The 12,779-nt window shown below is 39.5% G+C and overlaps 1 long non-coding RNA gene across 2 annotated transcripts in view; it reads left to right on the top strand.

The window, feature by feature from the left end:
- LOC116595337 overlaps positions 1 to 9,644 on the top strand; it is a 32,539-nt gene extending 22,895 nt beyond the window's left edge. Inside the window, exons 4-6 of one of the 2 annotated variants that reach the window (XR_004287622.1) lie at positions 5,591 to 5,730; positions 6,177 to 6,256; positions 8,391 to 9,644. This is a non-coding gene — a long non-coding RNA (uncharacterized LOC116595337). The remainder of the gene's footprint in view (positions 1 to 5,590; positions 5,731 to 6,176; positions 6,257 to 8,390) is intronic. The other variant, XR_004287623.1, reaches the window with a different exon arrangement.
- Positions 9,645 to 12,779: the final 3,135 nt, after the last annotated feature.

The raw sequence follows: 12,779 nt of genomic DNA, 5'->3' as shown, positions 1-12,779 counted from the left end.
CTTCATGGAAGGCAATCCACTGAGAGGCCCTGGTTGTCTGTAGAAGGTTCTTTCCAGGTACCAGGAGACCTAGACTGCCATCCCAATGGATGCCTAATTCTGCATGCTTGTGTGTACTATTCCTTGTCAAATGCCAGGGTCTGCATTGGGTCACTTCTTAGTGAGGTAGCTGGGAGGGATGAGACCCTTGTCCCACATCAGAGTTAATTTTGCATCAAGGTGGGTTTGAATGGGCTGGCAGACAGCCTCTTTTTGGTCTGGGAATGTCCACTGACAAATAGGTTGAGTGACAGGCTCCATGGAAAGCCTAAACTAAACTGCTATTATTTGTTATAGTGTACAGCTTCTAATAAGCATTTGGGGGTCCAGTTCCAGGCCCAAGTGGTATCTCTCAGACCTAATTTCTAGGTTACACTCTCTGTTCTCCTCTTTCCTTCTTCCTCACCTCCAGGACTCAGGTATGGGCTCCTAGTGTGTCTCCTGACTCTTGTCGGGGCTCAAGTTTCCAGCCCCCCCAGGCTCTGCCATGCACTGAATCATTAATAACATTGATCATATAGCAGAAAGCATAATTCTGACTTATTCTACAGAATTCTTTATATGCATGGGGGTGTTGCCAGCTCCAGCCCCTGTGTGTTTGCTTAACCAATTTATTACATAGGGACTGAAGCCCTGGAGTATTTTCCAGATAAAGAGGTTAATATTCTATTTCTTTAAAATGCACATGGCTCAGCATTTTAGGATATCTCTGAGCCTGGGTGTACTTGATATTTATTAGCAGTTTTCTAAGAAATATCCTGAAATGAGAGGGTGGATTCTGATGGCTTAGGGAAATTTCTGGGGTTATCTGAGCACACCACTTATCTATGAATTTAGAGCAGTACCAGTTGGGATGTCCATTGGCGTAAACCAGCAGGACAGTTTTCACGCTCTTGTGAAATTTCCAAATCACATTCCTTTGTTACTTGAGAGTTGGTTGGCCAAGGTATTGGCAACATCTCAACCCTGCCTTTCTTTAATTATTTACCAAATCCTGTTAATTCTTCTTTCGTAATGTTACATTTATCACTGCTTTTCCATTCTCCCTGCCAGCACCTTCATATTGGCCCTTTATGACAAGGAAAATCAGCTTCCTGTACCACCTGTGTTATTACCAATAGTTGGTTTCTGGAAGTTTGTGTCCAGGCCCACAGGGCAGGAGAGTTTGAACAAGCAGCTTATCTCTAGTTATCATTGCATTTTTTTGGAGGCATTCTAAACTGATCATTTCAATGTCAGTGACAGACCACATTCTGAACATTGCTTTCATCTTAAAAAAAATCAACTATAGTTTGTCATGAATATGAACGTATATTTTTTAAAATATTTTATTTATTTATTTGATAGAGAGAGATCACAAGCAGGCAGAGAGGCAGGCCGAGGGAGAGGGAGAAGCAGGCACCCTGCTGAGCAGAGAGCCTGATGTGGGTCTTGATCCCAGGACCCTGAGGTTATGACCCTAGCCACAGGCAGAGGCTTAACCCGCTGAGCCACCCAGGCACCCCTGAACGTACATATTTTTTTAACTTAAGGAATATCAATTTTTATATATATTGGACCTAGTATGTATAGAATCTTAATTTTTTTTTTTTTTTTTTTTTTTTTGCTGTTCAAAAATAGATTAGATTTTCTGTAAGAGAGTAAGAACTTGTATTTCCCCACAAACATAGTGAAAGGAATTGGGAATTCACCATAGATGGATGGGGTAGGTGTCTCTGGATCCCACATTTATCTGGACTTCACAAAGAGAGAGAGGCCATAAGACATTTGTACCTATCGATATGATACAATAGAAAACACACATTTTTTGACAAAAATGAAATACGAAACACATAAAACCTCTGGATCTAACTCCCAGAAATACAGAGAACTGAAGAAACTGAATAGCATCATTTGGGTATTGTCAGTAAAATACAGATGGTGGGAAACAGGATATACTAAACATATCACCTTGTTTCTTCAATACATAATCATTAAAAAAAAGAGAGAGAGAGAGAGAAAGAGACAGGGAGAACTTACAAATTCAAGCATACAGAAAATGGATGTTAGCCAGTTGCCACGTGTGGACTTTATCTGGATCTTGATTTCAATAAAGCTTCCCCTTCCACTTCTTTAGTCCCTGTAATAGTATTAGATAATTAGAGAAATCTACACACGTATGAACTATTCAGGAATTATTGTCAACTTTTTAGATGTAGCAATGGCATATGACTATACTTTTTAAAGTCTGTATCCTTTAGAGTAACATTCAAAAAATTATTTAAAGAAGGAGTGATTTAAAATGTAGAGTTAACTTCCAAATGAAGCAGCTGGGGTACACAGTGAGTGGAAGGAAGGTAAATCAGGATTGGCCATGGGTTGGAAATTCTGGGAGTAGAGTGATGTGATATACTTTTGTCTCTGATGTGTTTGAAAATTTCCAAAATAAAAAGTGAAAAAAAAATTGGGGCTCACATTTGTTTAGCTCTTTTCCTTTCAAATCTCTCAGCAGTTTCATATTAGAGGTAGACTGGAATCTGGGTGACCATCTTCCTGTCCACTGAAGCCAGATGGTCTTCTCCTAGACTCTTGTCAAGGCCCCTCCTACTGGTAACTGGTGACCTAGTCGAAGAAGTTGTCTAGGAGATGCTGTGACTAACTTACTCCTTATGTCCTTTTCAAATCCCCACTCTTCAGTTTGCTACCAGAACACACACCACATTTCAACTCTGGAATCACAAACCCAACAGCCATCTCTCTGTGAGCATGGCAGCGATGGACACCATTCATCAGTTTGTCCTTCTTAAAACTCTTTTTCTTGCTTTCCATGATGATGCAGCTACTGATTTTCTTCTGATGTTGTTATAATTGTTTCCTTAACTCACTGCTCATCATCCTACCATTGGTTCACAGAAGCCCCTCTATGGCTCCAGGATTCAGCTCTCTGTTTGTTTCTTCTCTTGACTCTTCCATCTAAGAAGCCACACTTGCTTACCATCACCTTTGTGGAGGGACCCTCCACCCAGCCTCTCCTGAGTTCTTTAGTCTCTACAGGTGCTTGTCAGACATTTATTCTGTTATCCCTAGACATCATTGCCTCATACCCAGCATTTCCACAAAATGAATTCCTCCTTTCCTCCTCCCCTTCCATGTTTCTTTAGGCACCATATTTACTGTTAGCTCTTCGTTGTAATGTCTCATCTCCTCTTCCATCCTCACCTCCAACACTCAGGTGCAGGCCCCTCTGTTTTCCTCCGTTCCTCCTTTCCCAGAAAACCCTTTCTGGGTTTTCCCAGCATCTTTTACTCTGTGGCTTGACATCTGGAACATATTCCCAAGCCTCTCTGTTCCTGTGCTCACCAAGGCCATCAGAGTGATCCTGTCTCTTACAAGATGAATTTCTCAATTTATTTCTTCAATATCCTCTATCTGATCTCAATTGCTAGTTCAATTATGACTCTACACTCACCTCCTCAAAGACAATGCCTTTGCCCAGTTCTGAACCTGAACTTCTGAAGGGTAAATCCACCTATGATTCAAGACAGCTTACTGGAAGCCATAGGTGGGGTCTCCATAGTCTGAAATTGTTAGCTTGGCTTACCCAACCTTAACTTGGCATGTAATGGAAAGATCATTCTAAGCTGGCCAGTCCTCTACTGTTTGCCCTTAAGCCAGTGCTCAAACTCTCTCTATTTAAAAATGAAGATAACCCGATCTTGGATGCCCACCTTCCTGAATAAAGTTGAGCACAGTGCTGGGCCTCAGAATTCATAAGAACTAATTTGCTAAATTCATCAATGGGTATTTTTCCCTTTCTTGGAGAATATGAACATTTTAGAGTTGAGGCTTTCTCACTCATCTCATGGCTCTCAGTCCTCAGCACACTGTGGAGAACAGAAAGTATTCAATAAAGATGGTTGAGTAAATGAACCATTCATCACCTTCTTCCCCTCATCCAATCCTAAACCCAAACCCCTCCTGACAGTCACAGGTATAAAGATGCCTACATACCTGCACATGTCAGCAGATTTTCTGAAAGATGCCCACTTTTAAATGGTCTGCCATTTTTTCCCTAGTAAGTACACTGGTCAGGTCATGTACTGGTATTTCTTTCTTTTCTTTTCTTAATAACTGGAAGTTTGTACCTACTAATGCCCTTTGCCTACTTCACCTGCCCCTCCCCCCTTCTCTCTTTTGGTAACCACCTGTTTGTTCCCTTTATCTCTTTCTGTTTTGTTTGTTCGTTTTGTTTTCAGATTCCATATAAAAGTGAAATCATATGGCATTTGTCTTTCTCTGTCTGACTTATTTCACTTAGCCTTAAACCCTCTTTTCTATGGCTGAGCAATATTCCATGGTATATACACCATGTCTCCTTTATCTATTTGTCTATTGATGGACACTTGAATTGTTTCTGTACCTTGGCTTTTGTAAATTATGCTATAGGAGTGCATATATCTCTTTGGATTGGCATTTTTGTTTTCTTTGGATAAATATCCAGAAATGGAATTGGTAGATTGTATGGTAATGATATTTTCAATTTTTTTTAAAAAAGATTTCATTTTTTTTTTTTAATTTGACAGAGAGAAATACAATGAGAGAGGTAACACAAGCAGGGGGAGTGGGAGAGGGAGAAGCAGACTCCCCTGCTGAGCAGGGAGCCCAATGCCAGGTTTGATCTCAGGACCCATCCAGATCATCTTCCATAGCTGCTGCACCAATGTACACTTCCACCAACAGTGTACAAGGGTTTCCTTTTCTCTACATCCTCACCAACTCTTGTCATTTTTTTGTCTTTTTGATAATAGCCTATATGACAGTTGTGAAGTGATATCTCATTGCTGTTTGATTGGCATTTCCCTGGTAATTAGTGATGTTGAACATCTTATTGTGTGCTGTGTACTTGTATTTCTTGGTTTAAAAAATATCACTAAGTTGGACACACTTTTGGTTTGCAAGCACTGGACCTGTCTAGACGACATCCCTCACTGACCTAGGCAGCTTGGGGTGGGTGTGGAGGCCCATAGGGAGTACTGAGTGGGTGGGTGCTGGGAAGATGTGTATCTTTATATATAAACACCCAAGTCTAAACCTTCTACCCCTCACTTCTCCAACACATCTCACTAAGCTCCCTTTCTCCTTTCCAAATGTTCTCTGAAAGGTAATTTCTTTTCTTTTCCTTTTTCTTTTCTTTTTTCAAAGATTTATTTATGTATTTTGAGAGAGAAAGAGAGAGAGTGAACAAGCAGAAAGAGGGGCAGAAGGAGAGGGAGAGACAGAATCTCCAGCACACTGCGTGGTCTGTGCAGAGCCAGACTGGAGGCTTGATCTCACGACCCTGAGATCACATCCTGAGCAGAAACCACTAGTTGGCTGCTCAGTTGCCAGCATAACTCAGGTGTCCCTGAAACATAATTTTTAAACTTACTTTATATATATGCTGAACATTGAAATTGAAAGAAAACGTTCAGTGCTCCAACATTTTTTATAAAACGTTACATGTTTTTACAGAACATATCTGGACACTTGTCCTGCTTTTATTGGTGAAGCTACCTTCTCTTCTTGAATCCAGGTAGACAGTGAGACTGGTTTGACCATCTTGCTTCCTGCTGTGTTCATAAAGTCCAGAACAGTGCTTGGCACAAAGTAGTCACTCAGTAAATACTTGTGAATGATGAGCAAATGACATCCCTGTGCCCAGCTGGGACTGATGTAAGAAAAGCCATTGTCTACTCTTGGTTTTCACATTGTCAACCTGATGCCACATCCTCTTTTTCTGCTTCTGCTACCATCCCCTGGGGCAAGCTTCTCATTACTATAACTAGGGCAATAGTTCCATAATTAATCTCTCTGCAGCATGTGTGTACTCACTTCATTTATCCCACCCACTGCTATAAACTTGGTATTCCTGAAGAGCAGTTAGAATACTTTCTTTCTCTACTCAAAAGCCATCAGTGACTCCCCTGTGCCTACTACGTCGGCACCAATGCATCTCATTTTCTGTACTTACCTCAATATAACAATTCAATACTTTCAATTTCATAGCTTACATCTTAATCTCTATAAATTCTATGCCCTAGAAAAATGGAAATATCTTCTGTCACCAGAGTACACTTTCTATTTCTCCACCTTAAACTTTTTCTTCATGTGTTTAACAGGACCTGAAAACTCTCCTTTCCAAGTGCACCTGTTGAGATCTGTCCATCGCCGAAGGTCATACTTGAGTACCACCACATCTGTGAGTCTTTTCAGATTAAGCTTTCCTAAAACTTTGTGTCCTTCTTATGATATTTAACATATTTATCTTGGAATTGTTTTCTCTGTACCCATGTACAGAGGCCTGGAGCCTTGATTAGAGTAAGTATTCTGAGATATGTATGGGACAGAACTCAGCACCAGTTATGTACCAAGCCTCTGGCAGATTCAGGGGATACTGGAAGAGTGACTTTCTGAGGGCGATACAAGAGAAAGTATGAAGAATTATTCTGTAAACCCAGAAGTAGTACATGCATTTGAATAGTATAAAAATGATGATGATGAAGATGGTGTTGATGATGGTGAATGTGCAGGATATTTGCTTTCCCTCTCTGAGTCTACTCTCCACCTTTGTCATCCCATTCTGTCCACTGGGAAGTTGATCCCTATGGATTTCATCAGCCAGACTCCCTTGCCTTTTGGTCTTCTCTTGCATTTGGCCAATAGGAACTATGAATAGAAAATCAGAGTGAGAGGAGAGTTTGGGGGCATTTATTCCATCAGCTGTCTTTGCTGGGCTTCAGTCTGACAGTGGTTGCATTCTAGGGGTCAAAGTCCCTTTCATCTAGTTCCCCCACTTGTAATTAGAGCTCCTGTTGGACTAGTCCCCCTACCCTGTAGTTAGAGCTCCTACTGGACTCTAGTCACAACTCCCTACCTGGCCTCTTGAGGCCTAGGATGGTAGTGTTCCCTCATTGCTGTCAGACCTGGGTGTGTCACTAATAAGTTTGCTTAATCCTACCCTAACCACCTTTAAAAACTCTCCATGATCCTCTTTTCAGTGAGGCATTTGTGTTTCTTGCCAGGACCCTGACTCATGATAACTGATGAGGATGGCAGTAGTAATAGTGGTTTTGGTGTTTTTCTTTTCTCCAAGCTGGTGGTCTGAGAATCCTGATGAACAACTGCTTGCAAGAAGCTGGGGAATTATGGCAGAGACTAGTAGGGTGTTCATTGTGTTGCTTCACAGGTTACTTTCAAACTTGGTGGCTTAAAGCGATAACAATGATTTTTTTTTTTACATTTAATAATTAAAAAAATTTTTTTTATAAACAGATAATGTATTATTAGCCCCAGGGGTACGTATGTGAATCGCCAGGTTTACACACTTCATAGCACTCACAATAGCACATGCCCTTCCCAATGTCCATAACCCAGCCACCCTCTTCCTACCCTCCCAAACCCCAGCAATCCTCAGTTTGTTTTGTGAGATTAAGAGTCTCTTATGGTTTGTCTCCCCCCATCCCATCTTCTTTCATTTACTCTTTTTCTACCCCCCAAACCTCCACATTGTGTCTCCACCTCCTCAAATCAGGGAGATCATATGATAGTTGTCTTTCTCCAATTGACTTATTTCGCTAAGCATAATACCCTCTAGTTCCATCCACGTTGCAAATGGCAAGATTTCATTTCTTTTGATGGCTGCATAGTATTCCATTGTGTATATATACACCACATCTTCTGTATCCATTCATCTGCTGTTGGACATCTAGGTTTTTTCCATAGTTTGGCTATTGTAGACATTGCTGCTATAAACATTTGGGTGCATGTGCCCCTTCGGATCACTACGCTGCAATGACAATGATTTATTATTTCTTATAATTTTTGTGGGTCTTTAATTTACCTAGTTACTGTAGGATCGTTTATTTCCACCTTATTATGTCTAAGGCCTGCCCCAGAAGCCTGAAGTCTCACTCACTTATAGGTCTGGCAGCTGCTCCTAGTTCTCAGCTTGGGAATCATTTGGGGCTATCGGCTGGAGCATACACATGTATCATATCCACGTGGCTTGGGCTTCCTCACAACATGGTGGCTGAAGTCCAAGCATTCACATTAAAAGACAGAGAATGAACCAAGCCAAAGCCATATTGCCCTTTACAACCCAGCCTTGGAAGTCCTACAGTGTCACTTCTACCATGTTTCAGTAGTAGAAGTAGTTAGAAGTGTCCACCCAGTTTCAAGGGGGAGGACAAATAACCCCATCTCTCAGTGGAGAAATGTCAACCTCTGTGATTGATTGTTGATTGTACCATGTGGACTGAAGTGATGTAAGCAACTTCTGGACCTACACATACATATTCATATGCCACCCACTCTTTCTTCCTATGCCGTGACAGCTATGCAGGATACATCTTGAAGATGACACAAAAGTCAAGGACAACCTAACCCATATCAACCTTTGTAAGTGTGATAACTGAACATTCAGTATGTTAACTCTCTGAGGTTTGGTGTTTGCTCCAACAATTTTATCCATATCCTTAAACTTCATCTGAGCCACTAGTTTCTTCTTCCTGTCTCATCAGCATCTATCAGGACTACACATCTATGATGAAAGCAAGGAACTGGGGTTAATTTCTTCTTCCTTGTTATGTGTGTACCTCTCCCCACTCCAAGTTGTATTGTGCAGTAAAATGACTGAGAAGAAGAAGAAGGTCATGGACTGCCTAAATCACTGAAAACAGGATCACTGACTGTGTCCAAAAAGGTCTTAGCCAAGCCAAACAGTGGAAAAGGTGAAATGTTAACATGAATGCAGTAAATATTCAGTCCTTCTTTGGAGAATCTTAAGGAAAAAGGAGAGAGTTGTGTTGGAAATGACTGACAGGTGGATGTCTGCAGGGGCCCACCACACCGTAGAAGACTGTCTGGAGGAGAAGGTGTGCCTGATGTCCTTCCCAATAAAAAGCCTGGGAAAAAACATCTGTCAAGTGATATTTAGAACTGACATTTTCATAAGGATCGAGTCTATGGAGGGTTTTTGCAGGGCTTGGAAAAACACATTTTTCATTCTTCCTCCTCTCCATCTCCTGTAATTAAATGATGTTCACAGTGTTAAATGTATATTTAAAATGACATGCTTCAAGGATTACATTTTAAGAAGCTTTCTATTTGGAAACAATTTTGACAATAATAATGATAATTTCAAAAAGTAATATTTATTTCCTGAGCTCTTTGAGAGTAAGGTAGGTGCACACATCATGGCTCTTTACTCCTAACTATTTCCTATTTCCTTCTAAATGTACTCCAAGCTGGGGTCTGAGACACAGAGTGATGCCCAATTTATGACACTAAGCTTTGGGAAATGGAAGTCCAGGTTCTGCCTTTATTTTCCAGCAATTAGGATATTCTTGGAGAGGAATGTTGGCTGAAAGATGCCCACATGGAGAGACATCTGCTCTCTTGCCACAGGTGCTGCCTTGTCTAATATTTTCATGTTCTGCTTGGGTGATGAAATAGAAGGGATGTTTGCCGCCCCACCCCCCACCCCATTCAGGGATACTGATTGGGAATGGGTGGCTAACATAGTTTCTGGGTCAGAAAAGATCTTGATAAACTGGACCTTTACCAAATTAAATATAAAATATATGTTATAGGGGCGCCTGGGTGGCTCAGACAGTTAAACGTCTGCCTTCCACTTGGGTCATGACCTTAGGGTCCTCGGATGGAGTCCTAGTCAGACTCCCTGCTCAACTCAGCAGGGAGTCTGCTTTTTCCTCTCCCTCTGTGCTCTCTCTCAAGTAAATAAATAAAATCTTTAAAAAATAAAGTATACATTGTATAAGCATAAAATTTCTATTGTATTACTTCCTAGGTTCTAAGAGACTTTTCTCTACCTTTTATTGTTTCTAAACTTTAGGTGGCCCCTAAAATCTATGTCAAAGGCAGCTAGCTGTGTAATAGTTAAGGGGATTGTAAACAGAAAGCCTACCTGTATGCAGATGAAGGTCCAACTAATTGCCCCCTGGGTTTTCTCCACCATTGGCTGCTCTATACAGGAATAAATTTTCTTCGAGATATAATTTACATACACTGAAGTCTATCTTTCTTATTGTATGATTCCAGGAGTTTCAACAAATACACAGTCATGTAACTGATAACAAAATCAATGTATGGAACAGTTCAAATTTGAATATAAGCATATTGGTATCTTGTGATGGTTTATATTTGTATTTATTTAGTGACAAATGATGTTGGGCATCTTGCCAAATGCTGATTTGTCCATAAATCATCTTCTTTGGTGAAATGTGGGCTCAGGTATTTTTAATTGATTTTTTTTCTTTTTATTATATTTGAATTTTTTTTTAACATATTCTGAGTAAGTTCTTTATGTGTTTTGGAAATATTGTCCCTCAATTTGTGGCTTCTCTTCATTTTCTTAACAGTACCTTTTAAAAATAATTTTCATTTTGGTTAAGTCCACTTTATCAATTTTTTTCTTTCATGTGTTGTATTTTTGGTGTCATAAGTAAGAAATACATGTCTAATCCAAGGTGACAATGATTTTCTGCTGTGTTTTTCTCTAGAACTGTTATAATTTTACATTTAGGTCCATAATCCATGAGGTATGGATTGAAGTGTACATTTGCCTTGGTGACTTTTCTGTGTGTTTGATTTTTTGCAAAGATTATATTGAGACTGTATTACAATATCCTGTCTGTTGGTGCCAGCCTGATTGTGGTTCACATTTATGGATAGTATTTCCAAGGTGTGCTTCTAGGAGATTTAAGTGAATTTCAAACTCTGTAGCAATTCAAGTGCAGAATGGAAGAGAAGTCTAATGCTCAGATCCCATGTTCAAGACTCTGCACACTCTAAAGCACTTCTAAGGACTTTTGAGGCTCTTCTGAGCAGTTTGAAAGCATCAAAAATGTGATCACTTGGATCAGGTCATGATCTCAAGGTCCTGGGATTGAATCCCACATCAGGCTCTTTGCTCAGCTGAGTCTACTTCTCCTGTACCCCCTGCTTGTACTCCTTCTCTCTGTGTCAAATAAATAAAATCTTAAAAAATATTATTTTTTATATAGTCTGCTTCTCCTGCTCCCCCTGCTTGTACTCTCTCTCTCTCTCTGTATCAAATAAATAAAATATTTTTTAAATATTATAAATTATAATCATAAATATATTATAAATTTATCACCATAGTATAAAATAAATATTAATATAATTAATTAAAAATTAATTAATTATTTTAAATTCATACTTAGTTTAAATTTGATTCTTTTAAATTTATATTTAATTATTTAATAAATTTAGTTACTTTGTTAATATAATTAATATAAACAAATACTATAAATATTATATTATAAATCATAATTATAAATAATATTGATGTAATAGAGTCTTCAACTGAAAGAAATGCAAGACTAAGGCAGCCTAACTTAGTTTTTAATGAGAAAGACCTAGATGTGAAGGTGACCACATATTCCCCTAAATGGACAGTGTATCTTAGCTCTTAAAATAGGTCAAAATCTTGGCATCCAGGTTAAAGGAAGCATTAGTCCTATTGTTTTCCATACTGCCCATGCCACTTTTGCATTGCTCTTAATTTTTGTGTAGTTTTAAAAAGAGAAGTATGATATAAGAATGAAGATGAGCAAGATCTTGGTTGGTTTGGCCTCAGGTGAGAGGGACAGGAAGGTGAGAGAAGCAAGAAACTAAATGAATATCATTTCTGAGGAGCTATAAGAATCTTTGGTCTTTGGAAAGGCAGGGTTCAGATCTCAAACTCTGACATCAGCCAAACTGGTTTCAAATCTCTATCCTTTATCATTCTAGCTGTTGACTTCAAGTGATTTGATGAACTTCTCTGATTTTTGTTTCCACATATGTAAAATGCAGATAAGAAAACTCCCTATTTCATAGTTTTTATTGTGAGCAAATAAAATGACATAATCATGCCAAACACCTAGCTCAATGCTTGGTGTTGTATGTGTTCAGAAAATGCTAGATATTTTTCTTGCCACCTATTATTTATCTGCTCAAGTTTCATTCATTGAGCTCCTACTGTGTATCACTCATTGGGGTATCAAAATGAGATAACAAGCCCTCAAGAGATTTAGCCTAGTAGATTTGGAAAATGGACCAGTGCAGCCAGGCTAGTAGAGATGAACTCTGTTTGTATGGGAGTTATCTTGTGTGTGTATATATGGTATATACTGTGTGAGATATGATTAAAGATGTCTATATTTATCATGGTGAGATTTTTGTCTTCCTGAAGAGATAATATTAAGCCAAGGATGGATCCTATAAATGATGGAATCTTTATTTGAAAGAAGTATGATACATAAAGGAATAATGAGTCAGCATGGAGACCAGAGGCCAACCATGAATTTCCAGAAGGCTGACCCTTGAATTAAGACCTAAAGGAATCAACCAACCTAGAATAGGGGTGGAGGCGAATATAGAGGGGGTTCACACCGAGCAGTCAGCCAGTTCACTAGAGCATGTTGGTGAGGAGCTTAGACAGACCTAATTTTGAAAATTCTGGGTAAGTGACAGCTTCTTGAACTCCAGTTGCTTCACTAGTGAGACATCCATAATTTCTTCATCCCAGGCAGTTGTAAAGATTACAAGAAACATTTGTGTAGCCCCTGGTGAACACTGCTCTTCTGCACAGTTTTCACAGTTATCCTCATACTTCAAGCTATCCAGGTAATCTGGAACAGAAGATGAGGCAGGGGATGGTGGAGGATGAGACTGGGGAGGCAGAGGAACAGAGGGTA

The sequence above is a fragment of the Mustela erminea genome, chromosome 7, assembly GCF_009829155.1.
Source record: "Mustela erminea isolate mMusErm1 chromosome 7, mMusErm1.Pri, whole genome shotgun sequence".
NCBI classification, from domain to species: domain Eukaryota; kingdom Metazoa; phylum Chordata; class Mammalia; order Carnivora; family Mustelidae; genus Mustela; species Mustela erminea.
The sequence above is the reverse complement of the archived record's forward strand: the minus strand, read 5'-3'. Positions and strand labels throughout refer to the sequence as shown.